This window comes from Diceros bicornis, chromosome 16 (assembly GCF_020826845.1).
Source record: "Diceros bicornis minor isolate mBicDic1 chromosome 16, mDicBic1.mat.cur, whole genome shotgun sequence".
In the NCBI taxonomy this organism is placed as follows: domain Eukaryota; kingdom Metazoa; phylum Chordata; class Mammalia; order Perissodactyla; family Rhinocerotidae; genus Diceros; species Diceros bicornis.
Genome location: NC_080755.1, coordinates 45,570,633 through 45,593,561, shown reverse-complemented (window position 1 = coordinate 45,593,561; position 22,929 = coordinate 45,570,633). Strand labels below are relative to the sequence as shown.

Here is a 22,929-nt window from a genome sequence, read left to right as displayed (position 1 = left end):
CAAGTTGTTAGGCTCAGGGCCTTACAATTGTTGTAAGCCTCTAGCCTATTAGGTCTCTTGTCAGCTCTCTGAGGATTGCAGCTGGGTGGGGCTGGCCTCAGGCACAGGAGCACCCAATTGTTTCAGGCTTTGGAAGGTGGGGCAAACCTCCTATGTGGGTCTTTGAGAAGCACAAGTCTTCTGCAGTTGACAAGCCCTGCCGCCAACAGGTCCACACACACAGTCAACACTGTCCTGCCTAGTGTGAGCACCCCGACCTCCCCAAGCGGACCCAGTCTCTCCACGGTGGGAGCCCCACACACTCCGCCACCGCCCCACACTCTCTACCCACTCCTTGTGCACGCCCTGCCCTGCTAAAGTCAGCTCAGTTGCCAGGCTGCAGAGAATCCAGTCACCAATCTATGCAGGCCCACACGTTGCCTGAGGGCTTGTTGTTAGGTGGGGCCAGTCTCTAGGGTGGGCTGCCTGCCCTGGCTGAGCTGGATTAAATCGGTGCTCTAGTGGGTGGGGCAGACCCTGGGCTAGCAGGCCCCAGGGAGAACTCCAATGGCGTCTGTGTCAGCACACTCACACCAGGCCACAACAATGGGCGCCGCCAATGTCCCAGTCCCTGGAGAGGTCTCACCTCTCACCGAGATGCACTCGGGGCCTATTAGGTGAGTCTTTTGTCACCAAAGCACTGTGCACCTTTCTTTCTGGTGGTTTTAGGATGCTTTCTGAAACGGGTGAGTTTGCACGCGGGCCCTTTAAGAGCCAGTTTTAGTTTCTTTGTGAACCAGGTTTTCTGGGGGTGCTCCCCAATGTTTTAGTAGCAGGCAAAGTGAGATATTATGCCGCTGGTCTCGATTTTGCTGGGTCCACAAAATGCCCACAGAGGGGGCGCTCCCCGGCTCAGGGCCCCGCTCCTCTAGGGAGGGCTGCGTACCTGTGCGCTGCTCCCGGAGGCCATGTTAGCCCAACTCTTGAATGGACTTTTGAATACCCCCCTATATGCTCCACATCCCTCCTTTTTCCCCTCGATCCATTCCCTGTATTAACATTGAGATCTTTATAAAAATGCAAATAAAGTCATGTAATTCCTTTGATTGTTCATTTTTTTCTATTGCCCTTGGAATAAAGTCCAAAATCATTTATATGGATTACAAAGCCTTATATAACATAGCTCTTCTATTTCACCACCCTGATTTTTCAATTCAACATTTTCTCTACCCATGCTTCAGTGAGATTGATCTTCATTTAGTTCTTTGGACATACTACTTTTTCTGCTTCCTGTAATATTTTAAATATACTTTTCTATCTTCTTGTAATTTTCTTTTCCCCTTCAGATGTCCTTCCATCCATATCTCCCCACTAATCGTTATTTATCTTTTAGATATTATCTTGTATTTCATTCCTTCATGGGGGAAAATGAACCTGAAGCTTGTGGGAGAGGTCAGGCCTAGAGGTATGTAGGTAATAGTGAAAACTCAAAATAGATGGAAATTCTCGGAGAGAGCATGTGAAGCAAAAGAAAAAATTGCCAAAGATGGCTCCTTGGAGAGTACCAATACTTAGTGGAGAGGCAGAACAAAACAAAAAGTTGGAGGTAGATAGATAACAAGCACTAAATTATGGGATTCAAGAGAAAGCTAGTGATCAACAGAATTAGGTGCATCATTGAAGTCTGTTAGGGTTAAGACCTGAAAAATGTTCTTTGGATTTGCCTTTTAGGAATTGATCTATGATTATAACAGTAGTATTAGCACAAGAGTGAGGATAAAAGTCAAGTGACAATGAGTTAAAGAGTGAAAGAGTGGCAAAGAAGTAGAAATAGCAAGAGTAAGATAGTCTTTTGAGAATTAGAATGACAAAGAATGGAAAGGAAAGTATTAGCACTGTAGTTTTAGGGGGATATAGATGGAACAAGGGTTTGTGCATGTATTATGAACTAGAGGGACTTTAATAGGGGCCAGGGAAGAAGGGAAGATTAATTTCCTGACACATGTTCACACTTTGTCTTTGAGGTGGTATCTTAAGGCATGTAAAAAGTGAAAATATGAAACTGCACTATGGCTAATCACAGATAGTGTCTATGATAATCTTTTACATTGGTTTTGGAAAAGAAGTTTCATTAATATTGATATGTGGTTGTTTATGATATTAAGAAAACTTTATTGAATCTGTGATTGTTTTGAAGGTTTGGGCTTGTATTTGTCAAAACAGTCTGAAGAGGAAAGTCCATTTCCCTACTTAAATGCTTTCAACTCCTTCCTGCAACCCACTCCAGGCTAGGAAAAGAGAGTTTGTGTAGCAGACTAGCATAACAATGTAGCTAAAGCACAACTATTATTTTCCTTCTTCCCAGAGCAAGAACTTGGTCCAAAGATAGAATAAGTTGCCTCAGGGAGTAGTGAGTTCCACATCACTGCGATTTTTCAAGCTTCTGAGAGTCATTCAGATTGATGATAGCCCTAGATGATTTTTAAAGGCCCTTCCATCCACAATAGTCTATGAATTTCACATTTCTAAATGACTCTAGAGCTTGAATGCAAGCTACATGCCCAGTTAAGAGTAAATAGATGTGAGCTGTTAACAAAGCAAGCAGTGAAGTGGAATATTGTTTTTGCTGGCAAGATTTGCCAAGGATAATCTGCCTTAAGAGAACTGAGAATTGATTCTATTAATGTTCATTTTCGCTCTTTTTAGACAACTTTCCATCTTGTGCTTAACTTCCAAGTTACATTTTCAGGAAGAATGAGATGGGATGAGAGCCTAGTGATGTGATATCTGTCTAGAACCTGAATAGTCAATAAAGCTTTGTATTCATGGACCACTGCAAAGAAATTGGCTGGATTCAGTTTCCCCATCTGTATGTGGTTGTTCCATGTTGTCATCTTTTCCCATCATTTCCTTGTCCCTTTTATCATCTATCCCCTTTCAGATGAGGACACTGAACTAGAGCCATTGTGAATGGTCCAAGGTCATGGAGGGAATCAATGGAGAGAAATCACTGTATATGTCAGGAGAAAACATCAATAACTGAATGATCAACAATGATTCACCAAGATCCTGTTTTGATGCTGACATTTGGCCTTATGCTTTGCATTTTTGCATGCCCAGTACTCTAGGCATATTTTCCACCCAGTACAAATTGAATTACTGCTGATGCCCACCTATTATTACTTGTAGAAGAACTAAACAAAATATGAGAAATAATAAAAGTCAAATTTGTATTAGAAGGCTCATTTCTCCTGCCAAAACATCTGAACATTGCTTTTGTTAATAATGAATTCCTTAATATTTTTGTTATTCAGAAAAAGAAGTATGATGAAAGAGACAGAACCACGAATTTGAAAAAAATTACCTCAAATATTTTCTAAGCTTTGTGCTTCATTAAAGTCAGGAAGAGAAGGAGCCACAACAAAGAGACACAATCTTTCAGTGAGTTTTTCGTATCTGACAGATAAAAGATCAGCAAAACTATTCAATAATTTATTTCATGAATTCAAATTGTAGAAAATCTCAACTAATTTGACTTATATTTTGTCTAGATGATTCTATTTTTACTTTCTTTTCTGAAGTAAGGATAGTTTTAAATTTTTACTCTAAACAACTAAGTTCATTTTAAAATGAGATGCTTGAACATAATCAAATGCTTAATTAGATGTAATATATTTCTCTCAGGTGAACAGGTATGATAGAGTAGAAAGTCCTTCGCTTTTCCCCATCCCTGACCTGAGGGGAATTCAACGGAATTTAAGTCAACACGTGTTTATTGAATGCCTACTCTGTTTCAAACACTAGTCTAGGAACTTGACATACACAAATGGAAGACACGGTCAGTGTCTTCAAGGACATCTGTTTCATGGAGGAATTCACAGCCTTGTGAGAGAGTGTTTCTTAAAACTCTGAGTCCCACAGATTCTCATTTTTAAAGACATTTCTGTTTTCCAAATTGCATTAATATTTTCATCTTGGTTGAAGGATCTCACTAACTCTGCTCTCTCACTTTTCAGAATAATATTAAGGAAGGGATTTGAAAATGTCTTGATGAGAAATCCTCACAATTGTTCCCTTAAATACACAGTATCTGTTACACTTAAAAACTCCTTAGCAGAACAGAATTTTTCCCTGTCTCCAGCCTCTCTCAACTTACTTAATATATTTGCATGCATTTTGATGAGAGTCTTATTTCTGAATTAGTCCACATCTTTTCTTATAAATAACATACAACAGAACATCAGAAGGATCAACAGTTAGATGAGAAAAAGGATTTCAAATTTAGAATTTCTAGTTACTTTCTTACTAGCCCTTATGAAAGTTGGTTGTGGATTTGAGAACAAAAGAAAGAGCTGATTAATTTGCAGGAAACCAAAAAAAAATTAGCGCATTTCTAGGAAACCAAGATGGTGTGTTTTTCCTACTGTTAGAATAGATAATATCAAGTAATTGAGTATTGCCTTTTCTCGCAAGACTCAGACATCAGTATTTCACTATTCTGCAAATCAGTTCATAGTTTTGGACTGCACAACTGTGAAGCCAAATATAAATAATCGAATAGGTTAGGTAGTGCTTCTCAAACTTTGAGCTTACAGATCACCTGGGGGATTTTGTTAAAATGCAAATTCTGATTCAGGGTCTAGGGTGGGAACTGTTCTACATTTGCTCAGTCCAATAGTGTAGCCACTAGTCACACGTGGCTACTAAGCACTTGAAAAGTGTGATGAAATTTTTAATTTAATTTAAACAGCTTCAAGTGGCTAGTGGCCTCCATATTACAGAGTGCATGATTAGTCTATTAAGAAAAGTCAGACAATTGGCACATCACTGACAGTCTTTGAGATTTCTCTTATATTTTCTTTCTGTTTCTTTTTCCTATTTTTTACATAGTAGTCTATTTTGCTTATTTGATTATTTTGAAATTTTCTGGTAGAATCTTTGAAAACCATTTGGTACATTTTTTTGGTTAACTTATATAGCTCTGGCTGAGGAAAGCAGTCAGTTAACTACGACATTTTGCTGACTTTTCCATCAGAGGTATACCCAACAAAGCACAGGGATGCTGGTACTTTCAAATGTCCAATGAGAGCTGATGTATGACATTCACTCCTGGAAAAAAATCATTTCAGGTGCCAGATATTAGAATAAGTAGCTTTATTTTTTAATATATTTTATTTTACTTAAAATTAAAAGATTCTTTACATCTCTGTGTCTCTGGTAAAACAAGAGTGTAAGATACTTAAAAAAAAAACTAAAGTTAGCAAGTATAATCAGTAGGTAAATCATTTAATTAATATTTACTCTGAATAAACATAAAGGTCCTTCCTTTGAGTGATTTATCCTGAGAAATAAATCTTCCCTAGGGGCATAAACAAAATCTGCCAGTTTAGTACTTTAAATGGGCACTGGCTGAGTTACCTGTACTCCCTTAGATTTTTAAGATAATTTATTATTAATACATATATACATAATATTTATTATGTGGCAGGCACTATTCTCAGTGATTTTAACCAATACTTCTTTATTTAACCCTCACAACAATTCTATTAGGTATTAGCATCTCTCCCATTTTGTAGATGAGAAAATTGGAGCCAGGTAAGTAGAATAATCTGCCCAAGGTCAACGGCTAACAAATAGGAAGCATGTTTGAAAATTGGCAGAGCCCATGCTCTAAACTCCTGTGCCATGCTGTGTCACTAATTCAGAATTGGCTTAGTGTTAAAGGATAGGCTTTCCCATGTTAGGCTCTGTATTTTCATACTATTTCAAGAATCACTAACTCATTAACAGTTTTTAAATGGGGAAAGCATTGTAACCATTCTTGTTTCTGCTTTTCTTTATGGTCAAGCAGTTGAATTTTGTATTTGAGCACGGAAAAGCTTTGGAATTTGATTCCCAGCTCTGTCTTATAGTACTTGCGTTTTTTAGGGCAAAATTCTTCATCTCTAAAACTCAACTTTCTCATCTTTCGTTGTGGTTAATCATAAAGTTTACCTCACAATGTTTTTTATTACAATAAAATAGGAAATATATAATGCACACAGAACACCTAGCTCAAAGCACTTAAAATGTTAATCAAATTCCCAAGAAATGTTCAAGCAAATAGAAATTTAAACAAAACTAATGTCAGTAAGTGAAAGTGTTGACTGAGGCTGGCTCCATGTAATGAAATAAAACACAAAAATGGCCTGTAAATTAGATGAAATTTAAATAGTTTAATCACAGCTGTGCACTAAGGCAGAACATTTTACTAAAACTATCTATTTGAAAAGTAGAAAGAAGTTAAATGCATGAATTGATTAGTTTCTCTATTCCCTCTATGAATATTATATAATGTATAAGATGTGTTAATTCTTATTTATGTTTAATTAATATATATTTTAATGAAGATTTGGGTATGAAAACGGGTTTAATACAATAGAGGTTCATTACATTCATTTCCTTTTTGAAATGATAACACCTTTGATATTGAAATGTTACCATGAAAAATTGTGCCTACCAAACAAATCATATGGTTGAAAGATACTTGGGGCAAATATTTCATTTGATTCTATATAGTTGACTTTCAATCTAAATTTTGTTTTTTTTCCTTAAAAGTTTATTTGTTAGGTATGGCTATGAGGTAATAGGATTTATTTTACTTTTAAAAATATTATTTTATATTTGAATTACTTTTGGCCTTTTAAAGAGGTAACTTGGGATAGTTTATGTTTATTGCAACACTGTTGCCATGACCCAAAATATTTTTGAACTATTTTTTTGCAACTTCCTTCATATTCTTTGACACATTCATAAGAGTTTAGCAACTGTGTCCACTCTTCACATATTTGAAAATGGATTTGATTTTTAGAGAGCACTCAAAGTCATTCAGAATCAAATCTATGGAATAAGATGGATGATTAAAAATTGCTTATTCTTTTGATGACAAGAAGTAGTGTTGACATACAATTGTGATACACAATTACAAAGAAATAAGATGTTACCAACCACTCGGAGGCTAATAATACTAGTATCAACAAGAACTTGCTAAGGTTCTAGTATTTTCCAGACACTGTATTAGATAATTAATTCATACTATTTTATTTAATCTTGACAGCAACTCAATATTATTTTTTGTATCATTCAGATGAAAATAATGAAGCTTAAAGGTTTAGGTGACATTCTCAAGGTCACATAGCAAAAAGCAAAATAAGATTTCAAATTTAGGATTATATAAATCCAAAATCCATGCTGTCTCCACTACTTACACTGTTCTGAAGTAGTATATCCCAAATGCTTTAATCGTGAGTAAGGGCAACATTAATGGAGCAAATACATAATCCATCTAGTAATGAAATTAAGGGCAATGTTTATTTGGACAATGTATTTGTAAAAACAAGTCCCATTACTTTTAGGACATACTTCCTATATTCTGGTCATTTTACGAATCCAAGTGCAAATCACGGAGTGCTCATTTTATCTAAAATTATGTCGAGTAGAATATTTGTTCGTTTTAATGGAACTGAACTATGAGCTATTCAATGTGATAAAATGTAACACATCTTAATGATAGTTCCTGCAATGATTAAGTTAGTAAAAATCTTTGTATCAATTTTAATATTTTCTATTTCATTTATAATTACAATGACTAAGGAAAGCAGGTCTTTCAAATATGCTTTACTAAGTTATGTGTTTATTTTTACCATGTTCTTTTCTCTAAAATTCTTAACTACCTTTGCTTAATAATACTAAATTCTACATATTTTATTTCTGCCTTTCTTAATACTTATTCTCTAACTCTTTTGCTAATCTTTTTTTCTCAGTTTGGCTCTTTAAAATAGGTAGTGTTGGATCTGGTATTAAACCATTGTCTTTTCTTATTTTTCCTGTTGTCAGATTCCCCCATGGTACCCACATGAGTCTTCTGCAGATACCTCTGAGTCACTCAGCCTATCCTAACATGAAGCTCCTTCCTTCTTCAAACCTGCTCCTGTCCCATGACTTGCTTTCTCAGTGAATGGTATTACCATATACCAAATGATTCACACTAAGAAGTATTAACAAACAAACCAAACTCAGAATCATCTTTGTTCCCTCATTTGGAAACCCTGTGCAGTTCTCACCAGACCCAGCTCCATGTTCGTCATTTACTAAGGCAACATTTCTAACTGGCATTGCATATGTGGGTCACTTGTCCTTAGGAATGACTTTTCAGCTGTCCAGTTCACAAAGAATAAGCGGGAAACTCTGTGCACATCTGTGGATGAAATAGAAAAATTTCTCCCTTCTATGCTTTATTCTCACCCAGCAAAATGTCCCTGCCTGGTGTTTCCTCCTCTCTGTTCTCACTGTCTTCTTGACAACAACCTGATAATCCAATCCTTGCTAAGCTAAAAATAAAATTAATAATAATAATAATAAATTATAGCGAGCATATTTGGGGGGACTACCATGTACTTGTCATTTGCTGGGCACATTGTGTATATCATCTTTAGCTTTATCAACTTCCCTGCAAAGCCAGTATCAATACCTCATTGATTGAGATCAGGAGACTGAGACTCAGAGAGGCACAATGACATGTCCAAGGCCACACAAATAATGAGAGGCAAAGGCAGATTTCAGTCTCCTGTCAGGAATGTCCCAAAGCTGGGGCTCTTTTTACTACATCATGTTGCTGTTGCCTAATGCCTTATCTCTTTCAGAATTATTTCCCTTTAAACAGAGAGCTTATGGAAGCAATATTTTCAAGCCAATGAGACTATTTCTAAAGATAGACTTTGGGACTACAGATTTTATTTATGTTGCCTGCATTTGTTCATCCTCTCACCAAGATTTTATTTCACCTCTTACTTTCCTTTCTTCCAAGAGTTCTCAGAAGGTTTGTTCTTCCAGTTGAGAGGTCCAGTGACTGGCTCCTGAAAGACATTCAGATCACCACTATAAGAAACATTACTGTGTTCCACATGACCTAACTTGCAACCAGATCAACTCGCTATGACTTTTTTCTAGATGCAATTATCAGAAAAATCTATTTGCAATTAGTTTAAATGAATCTGAATTTATTTTCAGAAGATGTTTGAATGTAGGCAGTGATATAGTTGGTTCACAGGCTCACTAATTTCATTAAGGATCCGGGCTGTTTCTAATTCTTGACCCCACAATTGTTAGGGAGTTGGATTTTCATCTCATGGTCAAAATAAGCTGTTGCAATTTCAGACATTAAACCTTCACTCAGGAAGAAGGATGAAAGAAGGGCTCTAGCCATATCTATTTTCTTTTATCGAAAACAAAACAGTTTCCCTAGAAAACCCCAACAGACTTGCAGGTACATTTCTTTGATCAGAACTAAGTCATGGGGCCACTGCTGGCTGTCAGAGATGCCAGGAAAGCAGAGTTATTCTCTAGGGCTGTACATCTGGCTACTGGACCCAATTCACCAGGTAGAAGTGGATAATGGATATGAGATAGGCAACTTGCAACATCTGCCGCACTATATAAAGTATATACATTACCTGCTGATAACCCGCAGCCATGAGTAATTACCCACTCAGGCCCTTCCTGTAGGCAGAACATTTGTCTTTGTCACCTTTCTATGTCTATTAGCTCTCACAATACCTGGCCTATTGTAAGTGTTTAATAATCTCTTGTTTGTTGAATAAAAATTTGAACCTAGGAAGGTTTTCGCATATTCTTCCCCAATCAGCCTTAAAAAAATAGCTCCAATGGGGTGTTGAAAGAAAGAAAAAAAGAACGAAAGGAAGCAGAAGAAAAGGAGAATGAGAGAAAATGAGGAAAAGAAATGAAGTACCTTAAGTTGCTAGCCATCCTGGAAAGAAAGAAATTAAACCTCTGGGTTGAAGAATTCCAATCTAGTTCAAGGAGAGAAAGGTTATCTTGACTTTGCAGCCCTTGGGTCTCTGCCATGACCGTGGGGAACCTCGATGCGTGATTGCCCACACTCTGCTCTGCACTGAGGCCCCCGCAGCACCTGCAGACACACTCAGTGCTGGGATGGGCATGGGTAAGCACCAGGAGTCATGTCGGGGTCCTTCTCTAGGCTTCATTCTGGAAGCATGCAAGAGATGTGAAACTTTAGTGTCAATCGTAACTTTTCTCATGAGGGAGTGCACCATAAAATATGTCTCGTGTTTTCTTTCCCCAAATACAAAAAGTTTGCCTGTGTCCCTCTCAATTTAATTTGTGGAATACCATTTAGGAAAAAACTATTTAATGTAGTGCCCTTAAGAAAAAATAAATTTCTGGATGCAACTAGCATAAAAATCCACAGTGAAGATTATTTTGGCTGTACAGCTCAAATTCTCTTCCCTTTTATGTTCTTATTTTTTCACAGGTGGTAATCAAGTCACTCTGCCTAGTCCCCCAGTGTTTGAAAGATTGAGGTGGCCAATGACAGGGTGGCAGAGAACAGCATTTGTATTTGTGCGTCATCAGAGCTAGACTGCTGCCAGGAGAGGTTCTACTAGGCTCCACTTCAGCAGAGGACAGTAGCCTAGCTTGGCTTCTCTCTTGGCTTCTCTGCCACAGTTCTAACAACCACAAAGCCAATTAGAATGTAAATAGCAATTTGACAAGTCTCCATTCAATTTATAGTGTTTTTATTGCACACTATGACAGCAAAGGATTTATCAAAGGTGGAATTCCCTAATGACCGCAACCAGCCCCAAAATAAATTGGCCACAACCAAGCCAATTTAAAGCCAGTGTTTACAAATTTCAAAACACTTGGAAACAAAATCAAGAAAGGTTGATTATTTGGCTGTAAATTTAGTTTGTTCTTAGACACTAAATGTATGGATTTTTAAATAGCCATATAGCTTAAACAAAACAAAGCGAGAAAATCCTCAACCAGCAAATAACAGATGAGAAATGCTTTGGCTTGAATTATCTTCCTTAGGGTTTGATCAAATAGTAAGTTGCCAAGTCTATTGTTTTTCAGTTACAGTCTTTTTCTGCAAACTTCTCCTTGAAATATTTATGCCAATGCTCTAGTGATTTCTTTAATGGGTTTCAACATTGAAAAGTGGAGTATGAGTACTGCAGATGGTGCCCATTTTTTGAGCTATGGTCTCTGAATGAAGCCAGCTAATTCATTCTATACTCATCCTGCCTTGAGAACTCCTGCTTCTCTCATTACCAGCTATGGCAAAGCACACCTGTGCTCAGGCAATGCTTGCTCCACATTCAGGCGCCAGGAAAGAGTTTCCATGAAGCCATGGCCTGGAAAAATAAAAGTTATTATTGAATCACAGTTAAGCTTCTTGCATAGATCCATACCTGCCCCAGAGTGAGAGGATCTTAGAATTTCAGGGCTGGAAAAAACCATGAAGCACACAAAATCACGAAATTGCCTCTTGAAAGAGAATCATATGGAGAGTTTGGGAGCAATTTGCATTATGGAAAAAAAATGTAGTCATGAGTCTGAGATATTTAAATTCAAGGGTAAAAGATCTGTTCAACTTGACTAGGCAGAATTATCCTGGAAGTTGCATTCTAGGTTGTGCCTTTCATAGGTCAGCTGCTACCTGGAGACCACATTGAACCTCTATATTTTAAAGTTAAAACAAACTAAATTGATAGAAATGTTAAAATGTTACTCTCTAGAAATTCTTGTTATCTCATGGGGAATGATAGGAGTGCTTCCCTAGATTTTCCTTAGTATAAGCTTCTTGTAGGCGTGGACCAAATCTTATTTAGGTTTGAGCCTTAGAGTTCCATACATTCGTTCTTTAACAAATATCATTGAATGCCTATTATATGCTAAGCCTGTTCTAGTCACTGGGAACACAGCAGTTAAAAAAAGAGACAACAATGCTTATCCCATGCAACTTTTACTCCAGTAGAAGAAGACAGAAGAGAAACAAAATAAACAATAAATACTGTAATGCATTAGAAGGTGAAGTGTACCAGGTTAAAAAAAAGAAAGGAAAACAGAAACGATAGAAAGGTGATTGTAGTTTTTAAAAAGGTGGTCCAGGCGCTGGCCTGGTGATGTAGTGGTTAAATTCACATGCTCCGCTTCGGCGGCCCAGGGTTCCCTGGTTTGGATCTCTGGTACGACCTACATATCGCTCATCAAGCCATGCTGTGGTGGCGTCCCACATACAAAATAGAGGAAGATTGGCAACAGATGTTAGTCTAGGGCCAATCTTCCTCACACACACACAAAATAGATAGATAAATAAATAAAAAGATGGTCCAGAAAGGCCTTCCTGAGAAAGTGACATTTGAGCAAAGACTTGAAGGAAGTGAAGGAGTGTGATAACTGAGGGAAGACCATTCCCGGGACAGGGTATATAAATGGCAAAGGCCCTGAGGTGGGAGCATGCCTGATCCATTAATGGAACAGCGAGAACACCAATGTCACTGGAGTTGGGTTAGGGAGAAAGCATGGGAAGAAAGATCAGAGAGGCTAAGGAGACTAGATCACAGAGATCCTTGTGGGCCACTGTAAGGTTTTCTTCAGTCTGTATTCTCAGTGAGAAGACATTGGAAGGTTTTAAGCACAGGGAAGACATGACTTTACTTATGTTTTAAGAGGTCACTGATTCTAGACTGAAAGTAGACAAGAATGAAAGCAAGGAAACTAGTTAGGAAGTCATTGGAATAATACAAGTGAGAGGGGATGATAGCTTGGGAAACAGTGAGAAATTGTCAAATTTGTGTATATATATATATTTTTTTTTGGTGAGGAACATTAGCCCTGAGCTAACACCTGTTGCTAATCCTCCTCTTGTTGCTGAGGAAGATTGGCCCTGGGTTAACGTCTGGGCACATCTTCCTCTACTTTATATGTGGGATGCCTGCCACAGTATGGCTTGATAAGCGGTGCGTAAGTACGTGCCCAGGATCTGAACCTGCAAACTCTAGGCCACCAAAGCGGAGCACGCGAGCTTAACCACTATGCCACCGGGCTGGATCCCAAATTTGTATATATTTTAAGGTGGATTTAAGAAACTGCTGATGCACTGGATGTTGGGGATAGTCGAAAGAGTAGAGTCGAAGACAATTCCAAGATTTTGGGCTTGACAAATTGCACAGATATTTTTTTGTCTATGTAATTGCCAAAGCAGAGATAGGAAAGACTGTAAGTATATCAGGTTTGTGAGAGAACCATCAAAAAGTCTCTGAATATGTTCAGTTTGAAAGTAGACATCCATTTGAAGATGTTTAAGAGGAACTTGGATGTATAATTTTGGAGTTGAAGAGAAAAATCAATGCTGGAGATACAAATTTGAGGTCCAATTCTATGCCTCAATAAATATTAACTTAAAAAAGTGAATTTTTGTTTTCAACTGAGTAGTGTAAGTATTTTAAGAGATTTTTCTCCTTTGGAAAGCAAATCTGTTCCTAGCTGCGTACTTATTCATGCTTTCACTCATCAATTAATAATTAAGCATTGTTTATGTACCTGACAGGGTACTTGTACATGTATTGGTTAATGTGACAGGTGTGGTCTCTGCTCTCACAGGCTTCATGGGCAAGTAAGGAATGAGAGGAGAGCCAGATCATCACAATATTTGGTGTCAAGTGAATGTTATGGGTGGTAGAATGTCTTATGGGAGTAGAGAGTGTAGCACCTCACACAGTTAATGAGTCAGGGAAAGCTTCTTGGAAGAAATTATGTATTAAGTGAGATCTTAAGGAAATAGAAATGTAAAGACAGAGGGGGAAACTATTCTATGCAAATCAAAGCAATCTATGAAAGGGCTTAGAATTGAGAGAGAGCACATCGTATTTGTAAAGTGTAAGAAGTTCAGTTTGCTTGGACATAGAGTACAAGGTTGGAGTGGGGTAAGGTAAGAAGGCCTGAAAATATAGAAGGTCTTTTTAGAGAATTTGGGCTTTATTCTAAGAGCAAAAAATAAAAATAAAAGCAATAAAAGCTTCAAAAATAAAAGTAACAAAAACTTCAATAAAAAGTAATAAAAACGTGGTTTCTCTTGCTTGTTTTATCCATTTAATGTCCAACAATCAATCTGAGATTTTTCCTCATTGAAATTGAGTCCACCACGTTTTTCACTTTGAAGGAATTTTCCTATCAGATCAATACTGGTTTATTATTTTATTATCCTTGAGAGGTATATCTATTTTTAGTAAAGTATCTGGTTGTTTCACTCCATTGCTAATCTTTAGTTCAGGTTTTGATGCATATGCAGAGATAATTCTGAATATCTGCAAAAGTCAAACTCACGCTTGTTCAGATTGCTGAGAAACCAGTCCTCTGCTGTTTCAAATAGTTGCAAATCTTGAAAAAGCAAAGCCAAGAACTGAATGGTAGAGATATAGGTGGTGTACATATGAAGTTTGAAAATAAAACAGGGTTTAAAAATTCCAGACTGCTCAGTTCCCTACCATCTGTTAGTAGCAATTATTGGAACACACAGCCAAAGCTGAGTGTCCAGTAACTTAATGACTATTCATGATACCTCAGGAAGTCTTTACCAGAAATGTGTTGAATAGAGTCACTTGAGAGGCCAACAAATGGGATGAATGAGAAGACATGATAGAGAATGAAGCCATGAAAAGTGGCAAATGAGGACGTTAATGCCACATACCTGCTGTAGTACAGGACTATGAGAAGAGAGAAGGTCAACAGACAGCCTTTAATCTAACGTTATAACAGTGAAATTTGCTCTCAGAAGGAATCTGTTCTCAGAAGAGAGGTTGCCAAGGTGAAATTAAATAGTTCAGACTACCTTTCAAAGCAAATTTAGCAGGACCCCTTCACACTCAACCGTGTGCATAGGCAAATGCCATACACAGTGACAAACTACTAATATCCTTCTAGATAACCCAAAGGTTTCAGGTAATTCAGGTAGTGAAATTTAGTGAGTAAAATTTTATTCTTCCTGAATTCAGTAATGGTATCATTGTAAGGTCAATACTGGCTGTGGGTAAAAAATAGCGTAATCTCATTCAACCTGAGTGAGATTCTTTTCCAATATTAAAGATAGTTACCATATCAATACACAACTTTTATGTTCTAACATTAAAGTAGATAAATGGTGTTGCAGAGCAATTAAGCAATTCATTTATTCAGTGTAGACTACTTGTTCTGTCTTCTAAGTTTTAATGCCCCATGTTTATGTTAGTTTCTCTTGCACAGTTCAACAAATGGTCTCAAGAGAGTTTTAGGGGAATTTAAGGAAGCAATAGGCTAAAGTGATGGATTCTTTCTGCGGTTCAGAATGGTCTGAACTTTATAATTTCCCATGAGAATTGTGAAGTCTCTTATCAAGGCCAAAGAGGTCAAAAATACCCATTTATCTAAGAGGGTCAAAATACCTATTTAATAAGGAAAGGGCACAGAAAATTTGGACAACCTTACATTTTAAGCAAAATATTGTGTTTTCACTCTTTGGATTCCCAAACTAACAAAGAGGATTGGATAACAGTCAACTCATCCATAGAAAGGAGAAATAATGTCAGACCAATCTAATTTTCTTTTATGACAGGGTGACCAGGTTTGTAGATGGGAAAAGCAATAGGTGTAATATATTTTTCCTTCAGGAAGGCTTTGACTTTTCTCCCCAAGATATGCTCATAAACAAGCCAGAAAAAATATTGTTGTTTATTTATGTCAGATGTCAGATGTGTGGAGGTCCAAGGGACTACTTATCAATGATTCAGAGTCAACACAGCAGAGCCCATGGAGAGGATCCCTAAGTTTGGCTAAAGTTCAAAATGTAGACCAATAACATGTCGTACTCCCTTAGAATTCAGGATGATTTGCTGATGACTTAGCAAAACAATTGACCTAAAATGCAATTGATGAAGTTTCAGTAGGGTGAATTCAATTATTTTGGGAATAATAGCTTTACAAAGCTAGAGGGGAGTAGTTATTTTAGGGAAAGAATGGAGAGGAATCTAGGTTAGTCTTATGAGTTGAATTGTGTTACCCAAAATGATAAGCTGGTGTTCTAAATCTCAGTACCTGTGAATGTGACCTTATTTGGTCTTTGCAGATATAATCAAGTTAAGATAATCTCATCAGAGTGGGCCCTAATCCAGTATGGTGTTGTCCTTATAAGAAGAGGAAAATTCCACATGAAGACAGAAACCCACAGGGAGAATGCCATGTGTGACAGAGGGAGAGACTGGAGTGATGCAGCTGTAAGCCAAGGAAGGTCCAAGATTGATGACCACCAGCAGAAGCTAGGAAGAGACAGGGAAAGATTCTACCCAGAGTCTCAGAGGGAGCATGGCCCTGCTAACTCCTTGATTTCAGACTTCTGGCCTCCAAAATTGTGGGAGAATTATTTGTGTTGTTTTAAGTGACCTAGCATGTGGTACTTGTTATAGTAGTCCTAAGAAACCAAGATAATGACCATCAGCAGATGTTCCACCAAAGGAAGTTGTGGATATGAGGATTCTAGAGCACCAACTAGACAACAGGGCTCTAGGAGCAGTTACACATTAGCTATGACAGCAGGCAAATAATGTCATTCATTTGGGCCTAGTTTGCTAAACTCTAAAAAGGAGAGATGCTGGTGTAGAATGGAATTAGATCTGACTTTTCTAAATAGTATTCTGCCAGGCACATCATGCCCTAGGAAAAACAAGGATATTTTTATAAAATTTTGCATTACATTTTAGATATTTCTCAGACCTCTTGCAACCCAGCACACGGTCCTCAGTTTAGATCCCTTGCTTTGAACAATGTTGCCTCTCTAAAAGTAAGCCACTTTAAGATGATGTTCTCCATCACCTTATCACGGCAGTGATGGCAATTTCAATCAGTCAGTGGTCTAAAGGGAAGAAACAGAGTCAGTCCTTAATGTATTTCATCTTCTGCCCTCTACCATCCATCTACCTACTCATTCTCCAAGTCCCTGCACAAGGTCCATCTCCTCTACAAAGTTTCTCCTTGACTGCACTCTTTTACTGTTCTCTCCTCAACAGCTATCATCAGAGCTTCATGGTATAACACTTGGTCACTTGTGTCTTCAGTGATGGCATAATGTTTTCCGTGTCTTTGCAAATACATCATAAAATATTGCTCCTGGATGAAAACAAACAAACAAACAAACCACAAAAGGTGAGAGATCCTCACCACCCATAGCCGTTCACCGTGGGAACCACTGCTGAAGATTTTAACTCCAGCCTCAGTTTTCCTAAACATCACCCCTGCCAGGTGGTGGTAAATATTTCCTTCCGCACTCTGGAATGAGAAGTCAAGTACAGAGATAGGGATGGACAAAAGAAAGAAGGGGAAGAAAGAGAAGAGTGAGCTTGTATACTGCGATCAGTTATTATCTGTAACCTCCAAACCAACAACAAGAAGACGTGCTAAATTTTACTGGGGAAGTAGGAAGGTTATAAATATCAGCCTCACCGTTGTTGGTTTAACATTTTTAAATAGATTTCTGGATGAACATCACACATGAGCTTTAACAATAAGCTTGATAACTATCAGTGTGGACAATGAGGGCACAGACCTCACCCCCAAAATCCTTCTAAACCACCACTGCATAAGAAAGATCATTATACCCTCAAAAGTCACAAAACCAAAACAAAAGTCTCAAAGATTGAGCAGATAATTCCATGGAGGCCTATTCAGAGCACCTTCCTCAGTTACAGTCAATTTTCTTCCACATGATGTTTGTTCCTTTGTCAGATATTTATAGTCCTAATACCAAAAGTCCATTGAACATCAACCATTGGTATAGTAACATAAAGCAGATTTATATATTCAGCTTGTCTAGTACTCTATTGGGAAAAGAAGGCATTGCTCAACCTAATAGCCTCCTTTCTTAAGAGATATTCATTTAAAACTGTGGTCTTATAAATACAAAATGGGTTAGACTTGTGTGCTCTAAATATTTTAAGGGATTTATGTTTATGTTAACTGTCCTTTTAATCAAACTTGAATGCATTGCTAACACTGCAGAGGTTTCAGGGAGAAAAATACTACTTGCTGTTTCAAAGTTGAAAGTTTCTAGCAAAAAGCAAATTCAAAAATTTCTTAAAAGAGGATATTATGAACATATTGTCAGACTCATTATTATTTATAGAAAATATTCCTACGTTAAATCATAGTTGCAGATTTAAAAAAAATCTTTCTTATTACCTCTTTGTCTTGAATACTTTATGAAAATGCTGTAAGAATCGTGTGCCTGCATTTTTGTGGTGTTAGAAAATACGTAATACCTCTACCTACTCAGTCTCTATATGCAAAAATTTCCGTTTTAATTTGGCGTGTTTCAGTTTCTAAAATATTGACAGCGTCTTCAAGGCTGTGTCTTCAAGGACTAGAGTATCTGGGATTCGTTGAGGTTGGACCTTGTTCCATTGACTGTTTCCTCTCTGGAATCATGCTTTCTTCCCATTCACTGAACTTTCCCCTCCACCTGGTAACTCGTTTTTTTGTATTCCCGTAATAACATAATCCTTGATCCTGGACCATTTTCTCTTTCTCTTCATCTCCAAACTTCTTGAAGGAATAGCTTAAACTTTTTGTCTTCACTTTCTCTGCATCCTTGCACTATTCAACCCACTACAATATGACCCCAGTCCCCAACCGCTGCCAGAAATCACTCTTCCTCAGGTCCATAGTGACAAAATGTATTAATGGCTTTTCATTAATTTTCTTAGTTGACTTTGTCAAATCATTGAGTCATGAATAACCAAATTTGGAAGAACCTTTGGTAATACTTTATGTGGTGTTTTCAAAAATTGTTAAGCAGTGAAACTTTCTTAGATAAAATGTTATTTAGAAGCTCAACATAGATGTGGGACTGATTAAATCAAATAGACTTTTTTTGGGGGGGGGGCTGGCTACATAGCATTAATTAGAAATAACATCTGGATGCCAGTTAAAAAAAATTCTGACTTACAAGGACTTGAAAAATAGGGAAAAGTTTTTTTTAGCTTTATTGAGGTAAAATTGACAAAATTGTAAATATTTAAAGTGTATAATGTAATGATTTGATATATGTATAAATTGTGAAAAGATTCCTTCCATCTAGTTAATTAATACATCCACCATCTTACATATTAATCTTTTTTTCTTTTACATGAGAGCAGTTAAGTTCTGCTCTCTTAAAAATTTTCAATTATGCAATATAGTGTTATCAACTATATTCACCATGCTATACCTTAGATCCTCAGACTTGATTCATCTTCTAACTGAAAGTCTATATCTTTTTACCGACCTCTTCCTGTTTCCCCAACCCCCGGCCTCTGGCAACCATTTTCCTACTCTCTGTTTCTGAGAGTTCTATTTTTTTTTTCTTTAGATTCCACATATAAATGATAACATGCAGTATTTGACTTTGTCTGGCTTATTTCACTTAGCATGATGCCCTCCAGGTTCATCCACGTTGGGGCAAATGACAGGATTTCCTTCTTTTAAGGCTGAATAATATTCCATTATATATGTGTGTATATATATATATACACGCACACACACACACCACATTTTCTTGATCCATTCATCAGTGGATGGACATATAGGTTGTTTCTATACTTCATCTCTATACATTATTGTGAATAATGCTTCAATGAACATGGGAGTACAGATATCTCTTGAGATATACTTCCTTTGGATATATACCCAAAAGTGGGATAGCTGGATCATATGGTAGTTCTATTTTTAATTTATCGAGGAATCTCCATACTGTTTTTCATAGTGGCTGCACCAGTTTACATTCCCACCAACAGTGGGAATTTTTTCCACATCTTCACCAGCATTTGTTATCTCTTGTCTTTTGACAATAGACATTCTAACAGGTGTGAGGTGATATCTCATTGTGGCTTTGATTTGCATTTCCCTGATGATTAGAAATGTTGAACACCTTTTCATGTACTTGTTGGCCATTTATATGTCTTCTTTGGAAAAATGTCTATTCAGGTCCTTTGCTGATTATTTAATTGGATTATTTGTTTTTTTGCTATGGAGTTGTATGAATTCTTTATATATTTTGGATATTAACCCCTTATCGGATATGTGGTTTGCAAATATTTGGTCCCACTCCATAGGTTGCCTTTTTGCTTTGTCGATGGTTTCCTTTACTGAACAGAGATGTTCAGTTTGACGTTGTCCCAGTATTTTAAAATATTTGCTCTTGTTGCCTTTGCTTTTGGTGTCAAAACCAAAAAATCATTGCCAAGACCAATGTCAAGGAGTTTACTGCCTATGTTTTCTTCTAGGAGTTTTATAATTTCAGGTCTTAAATTTAAACCCTTAATCCATTCTGAGTTGATGTTTGTGTATGATGTGAGATAGGGATCATGTTTCACTCTTTTGCGTGTGGTGGTACAGTTTTCCCAAAACCATTTATTGAAGAGAACCAATTAATAGTGTCTACAATATCTACTCCTCATTCATTGTCCTCTTTCTCTTTTGTGATTTCAGACACTGCATGGAAGAGATTTTTGATGAATATAATTGTATATTTTATTTAAAATCAATTTTTGGCTACTGGTAGTTCTTGGACTCATTTCTAATAATTCATCAAGGAGACATCATTAATATCTTTTTCCTTTCTTTACTGCTCCCATTCCCACCCCCATTGGAATTGACTGCAAACTACAACACTCCATTCAGAGAATCAGTAATCCTTTCTGCACAGTAGCCCTGGTGATCTCAAAACGTTAAGAATATTTAAAATATTCAAGTGCCTTCTCCAAATACTGGTGATACCTTGCTGTTGAGCTACTGAAAGTTTCTGAATACAGAGTTGAAAGGTTGAAAATGATGTTGAGTTCATTTGAATATCTAAAGGGTAAACTCCAGGCTACTTATCTAAAAACAAATATTCTCTGAGCCTTACAGAGTAAAGAAGAATAACTTGACATTTTTTTTGCTAGAAGAGAAAGAGAAACAAAATGATGACTCTCAAGCCCTCAGTCAATGCCTAAAGCCTTGTGATCACAATAAAGTACAATGTCTGAATTGAAGATTTTTATACAGTATTTTAATAATTAGAACTGATTTTTGATGTATATATGAAACAGAAAGTTAGATAAGTTACAATATGAGAGCAACAAGATTCAAATTAAATGGTAGAACACATAATAAAACAAAACATTACTCAAAAAAAAAACCCCAATTATGCTTGTTTGTAGTATTATATGATGCTAATTGTATAAAAGTATAATAGTTAATAAAAATAATACTGCACACAATCAAAATTGACTTAACTCAGTATTTTCTTTAGGAATAATATTTGCTGAGTAGTTCATGAAATTTTAAATGCGAGTTCAGAAAGGTTTAGGTTTTGTTAAAAAAAAAAAGGCAAAACCAATAAACAAATGTAAACATTTCTCATTCTTAGTATCGTGTGGCCAGCAGAATACTTGTGTGGCCAAGCCAGTGATGTCAAGACAAACGTCAGGGTTGGCTTTAAGAAAGAAGTTTGAGAACCAGGAGAACTATAGAGGGCAGAAAATCGTTGTGTCTACATGCGAAAGCCAATTTCCTGGAATAAGTACTAGAAGGAGATCACATAACAAATGAGGAAGCTAGTTTTATGGGCCCAGCGGGGCAGTGTTCAGAAATTGTGATGTCAGTTCATTCAACCCTACCTACTTGGGTGTTTTTCTCCTACTCCTCATTCAAACCCTTCAACCAACTGAAGTCCTGGCCAGATTGTGCAGCCAGGAAGGGCTGCGTTATGATTTTCATGGACCTCTTCTTCCACAAAAAAATATTAAAAATTGTGTTTCATGAATGTATGTTATAACTATGTTTTGGATTTTCTGCTTGTCTATTTGGCCTCTATTCATCACAGAGACACTATTATATTAGCTATAGTTTCTTATTTTCTGTATTCTTGATGCTCTGGCATTTGGGAGCCTTATAGACCCAGGGAGAGACTGCTCCTTCCAGGGCTAGCTGATTCCTAAAGATAATAACAACTTGCCCAGAAAGCACATCTTTCATATGCAAACCAACCAATCCTGAGTCTGTACACCCAACTACCACTTTATCTAACTTTCACACATAAAGTCTGTATTTCTCTTGTCCTAAATCATCCCAGGTCAGGTATCAGGCAACTAGAGACCACTCCTAGTTCAAAGCCTGGGGAATTACTCAAACGAGCCAGTCCTAAACTGTTCACCCTGCCCTGCCTTGCCTTTCCCATGGAAACCCTAATAAAGGCTCTGGCCTAGATTTTCTCCTTGCTCCTTTCTGCTTCCTGACTCACACTGCTGCTGTCCCCTTTGACCCTGTGTGGCATACAGTGACCCCCACTTTGAGACCTGTTTGTGTAATCCACTTCTTCCAAGCCTTGTTCTCATTTCCTCCTCTGGCCACACTGTCTTTACTATATCATATTTAACATTTACATTCTTAGATCACTGAGTTGGCATAAAGATAAATCTATTGATAGTAAACATAAAAAATTTTTTTAACCAAAAAGTTCATTTTTTTTCTGATGTTAAAAGAAATTAAAACATTTTTGTAGGTTCCTAAAAGTATCATGGGCCTGTTATACTGGATCTACTATGCCTAGTAGATAAGTTGGTCCTGCAGCTAGGGACTGCCTACTCTGGCTGATAACCTTGTAAGCTCCTGAGAAACTGAGTTAGAAATAGACAATGACCAGTCCATATGTAATAAATGGAACACTGACCCACAATCTCTGCAGCAACCATCACAGGAATCCAGTCACAACCTCTTCAGCAATTGGCCTAGAACTGTCAGGACTCGGTCAATGACTGTCACCTTCCCTTAGTTTTTGCCCTTGCTTCCAATTCAGAACCAACCAGAGAAAGCCAAATATGCTCCCCAAACCAATCACATAAGATGGTCCACTTCTAGTTAGCCTGCTGCCAGAGACTCCAGCACTGCCATGCTCAATGGCCTCAATCAGAGCACATCTAAACTCTTCTCTTTTTTCTACAATAAAGCTTTCCCACTGCGTTGCCTGCCTTCGAGTTTCTGCCAAACACAAATCATGGTAACTGACTCTCTTGCTATAGCAAGCTCTGAATAAACAGCCTC

General features: G+C 37.3%; 1 long non-coding RNA gene across 1 annotated transcript in view; it reads left to right on the top strand.

Annotated features, from left to right (window-relative positions):
* Positions 1-338: 338 nt before the first annotated feature.
* LOC131415429 (uncharacterized) overlaps positions 339-22,929 on the top strand; it is a 54,219-nt gene continuing 31,628 nt past the window's right edge. Inside the window, exon 1 of the long non-coding RNA XR_009222453.1 lies at positions 339-656. This is a non-coding gene — a long non-coding RNA (uncharacterized LOC131415429). The remainder of the gene's footprint in view (positions 657-22,929) is intronic.